Source organism: Lathyrus oleraceus, chromosome 3, assembly GCF_024323335.1.
Source record: "Lathyrus oleraceus cultivar Zhongwan6 chromosome 3, CAAS_Psat_ZW6_1.0, whole genome shotgun sequence".
Classification (NCBI taxonomy): Eukaryota; Viridiplantae; Streptophyta; class Magnoliopsida; order Fabales; family Fabaceae; genus Lathyrus; species Lathyrus oleraceus.
Window position 1 is genome coordinate 333,061,824 of NC_066581.1, and position 4,268 is coordinate 333,066,091.

Genomic DNA, 4,268 nt, shown 5'->3' on the forward strand with positions numbered 1-4,268 from the left:
TTGTGCTTGGTGATCTCTGAGTGGTGAGATAAGTTCTAACCCTAACTTGAGTGCAATTAAGATAGGAGGATGGTATAGTCATGTTCGACTTGTGTGGAGTAGTCCTTAACAAGTTGGCTTGAGATCCATCTGCCCAGTGGAGACTCCTTTGGATTTGGAAATGTCACACAAGTATTTATGGTTAGGCACTACTATTTCTAATTGGGTCCGAGAAGCTGAGGACCATAGAACATTTAACCCATCTTGGCCTATTTAGGACGTAGTGCGGAAACTATTCAAGTGTAGACTTGATAACAGTTGTTACGCGATACTACACTCAGACGAGTTTCTCTTGAGAATATTATGGGTCGATGAGTCAGTCATCTTAACCTGTAATATCCGATAGATGGAATTAAGACTCTGGGAACTCTTTAGAACATGATCTACAGGTTTTTATCCTTAGTTCACTCCTTTGGGATGGTTCTTACCCAGACTCCATGCTCGTGACTTGCAACAAACCCTTGATTCTTGGTTGATCCAATCAAGTTTTGTCAATATCAATGAAACTTGGGTGTTGATAAGGTGTAAACCATAATCCACCAAAATGGATGATTGATCTTGACAATAACTTGATTCATCCCTTGACCTTTGTTTGCCTTATGTGTGATCTCTTATTTGTGATTGTTGTATTCATACATTCATGCACATCATAACATTCATCACACAAAATTTCAAGGAACTAAGGTATCATTTGCAAATATTTTCAGACCATGGATTACGGACGAAGGAACACTAAGAAGTATAATTTCAGATGTCCCGACTTGAAAGAGTTCAAACAACGTCATGGGAAGCTTCTGTCCATCTCGTCTGTTGATGTAGTTAAAGGACTTTTGAGCGTATTTGTGAAGTTCTATGATCCTCTCTACCATTGTTTCACTTTCCCATATTTTCAGCTTGTGCCTATTTTGGAGGAGTATTCTCATCTTTTCGGGATACTTGTTTCTAGTGGAGTACCTTTTAGTGGATTAGAGGAGATTCCCCGGTCTAGTATTATTGTTGAAGCTCTTAACTTGAAGAAGTCTGAGATAGAGGCTCATTGGGTGAAGAAAGGAAGATTGTTTGGGTTGCCATCTGTTTTCCTCATCAAGGAAGCTACTACTTTTGCTAAAGCTGGTAGTGTGGACGCTTTTGAAGATATCTTTGTGTTGCTCATCTATGGATTAACTTTGTTCCCTAACATTGACGGTTTTGTTAATGTTAATGCCATTAGACTTTTCTTGATTGGGAATCGTGTGCCTACTTTGTTGGGTTATATGTATTTCTCTTTGCATCTAAGGAATTCTAAAGGTGGTGGAATGATTGTTTGTTGCATTCCTCCTCTGTACATGTGGTTTATTTCGCACTTGCCTGAGATGCCTGCTTTTGTGGAGAACAAACAATGTCTAAGGTGGTCTCAGAGGCTTATGTCTCTCACTAATGATGATAGATTTTGGTATGACCCATCCTTAAGCAGCTTGGAGATTATTGACATGTTGTTAGAAGGTCTTTTCTATCAAGATGGTAAAGATTCCCAACATTTGAAGCAGAAGATTGTGCATGCTTGGAAGAATGTGCATAGGAAAGGAAGATTCGAGCTTGGTTCGTGCAATTGTGTAGCTTTGGAAGCTTACACTCTTTGGGTGAAGAAGAGAGCTATGGAGTTGAAAATGCCTTATCCTTGTGAAAGACCTATGTCTATGGTTGTGGTTGAGCCATTAACTCTCCCTAACCAAGATGTAGAGGAGTTGAAAGACGCGCTCGCCAAGATGAAGCAATAGAAGGATGTGTGGGAAGAGCGTGAAGCATGAAGAGTTACAGTTGGAGTCTAAGGACAAAGATGCACTAATTGAGCTACTTGAAAACCGAGTGACGAAGAGACAGAGAGAGCCAGAGGTTTCATCTTCTAGCATGCCTCAGCCTTCCGTTGCTTGGAAGAAGATTGTTGACCAGCTTGTCCTCGAGAAGACTCAGATGAAGGCTTCTTTTGAGACCGAGAACCGTCACATTCGAAGGAAGTACGCGCCTTCAGCCAGATCTTCTCACATTGTTGTTAGGGATCCTTAGGATGACTAGTCTCCTTTTCTCTTGTATCTTTTTATTTTGGTTTATGAAATTATACTCAGTGTAATCCTTCCAATTTATATAAATAAAAAGAGATTTTTGGTCATATCAAATTGTTGCAATTACCATTCAAATATTATATATTTGCAAATGATATAGTAAGTTTCTTGGAAATAAAATAATAATCAAACATTGCATTTCATGCATCATTTGCATAAACAGGTTTTTTCCAGGTGTCTGATTGGTGTTTCTTCTGTGCTTTAGCCAAGCTGACTCACCGGTACAACACCAGGACCAATCATCAGAAAATCATGGAACATCTAGAGCAAGAAAAACGAGAGCTGAAAGAGGAAATTTCCCGACTGACTGCCATGATTGAGTCATTTCTTGCTGCTCAAAGCCAAGCTTCTTCAACGCCTGCAACTCCTCCCTTGAAGACTGTTATCTCAGAAGTGGTTACCTCTACCGTGCCTGCTGCTACCGCCCACTTCGCGCCGAATCTGCCTGTCAGATTCCCGTGGGGAATGCCGCCCAATTTTGTGCCAGAAGGCTTTGCGCCTACCTTTCCTTCCATGTCGGCATCTAGCCCGATCATGTCTGTGCCACCTCTAGTTGTGCACACCTTGCCTCGTGTAGAGGATACCAGCTATCATTCTGAGTCGTCTGAGGGTCCGGATGTTTATGGAAAGATGGACGAAATGAAATACCAATTTCTTGAGTTACACAAGGAATTGAAGACGCTGAGAGGTAAAGACCTATTTGGGAAGAGTGCCGCTGAATTGTGCTTAGTGTAATACCCCAAAATTTACCCTTCATTTTTCCTGGAAGCATGGAATTATGTTTTACACTTCATTAGCATCATATTAGGTCATACTCATTGCATACTGCATTAGTGACATGGAGATCAGGTTTTGATCGATCACTCCTTAACAGAAGGAGCCCACACAAAGCAAGATTTAGAATTGGACTTCATTTTCTAAGTATACAAGTCTCAAGGGTCTCATGGGGGTCCAAGTATCTTATTATGGTCCTCAGTTCATCAGTGAAGGATTCAAAGCTATCAGAGTGTATATATGGATTTAATCAGAAATTAGGGTTTCATGGCTACCTGCAACAGGAAATGTTTGGTTGGAAGTAGAGGAGCTCATCCATGTCATTATTAGAGAGGCATCTTGGCCTAGGAAGATTCACAATCATCTCAGAAAGATCCATTGGCAATCAGCGCAATCAGTTCCTGATCATTTTGCCCTAAAACTAGGGTTTGGTATAAAATCAATTTATTTCTGATTCTTTTGGTGAAACTCTTTTCCATGGCCCTCCATATGTACCCAAGGGTCTACATACAAAAAATCAGCTCTTTATTTGAGCTAGAAGTGCTTCAATTGATCAATGGAATCGGGAATCAGACAGTTTGGGAAAAGTCAATTGTGGGGCCAGAAAAGTCAACTCCTGACATTTTGAGAGTGGAATCTCAAAATCCATGCCTAGGGGATCCTACATGTGAAATTTGATCAAGGTTGGATCATGCGTTCATCATTTAATCAGGAATTGGAAAAGTTACTTAACTTGGAAATGGTTGACTTTCCATTTAGGGCAAGTTTTCATGATCGTTGCACTCACTTTAAGCCCATGTTGCATCAAGATAAAAGCTCCATTTGAAAATTTCTCCAACATGAAAGTTGTTCCTCTTGTTCTAAGCTTTCTAGATATATAAAGTTTGCTCCATTTGGATTAGACTTGAGAAAGTTATGCTTAGTCAAAGTGAGACATTTTTGTAGGACACTTAGAAAAATTTCTAGGCAAAATCTTCAAAATTTGTCAAGACGTCTTGGCCAGTTTTCTTGCACTTCGAGGCATTATTTGAAAATACTTTCTTCACAACCATTGTACCTTGCCATGTCCTATTTCACATCCTTTTGGAATCATCTCATTTGGATCCATGGTTTGAGAGATACATTCATTTAAAGTGGGCACCATGACTTGATTTTCTAGGCAGATTTTGGGCTTGGCTGGCCCAATCAGATTTTCTAAGCATGCTGCACAAACCCGTCACGTTTTTTTACCTCTTTTAGCCATGCATTGGACATCCATTCACTTAAGTTTGGCCCAAAATAACAATATTTTACACCTCACTTCACACTTTTATTCTTATGGATAAATCACTTATTAAAAAGCCCATGAGAACACCT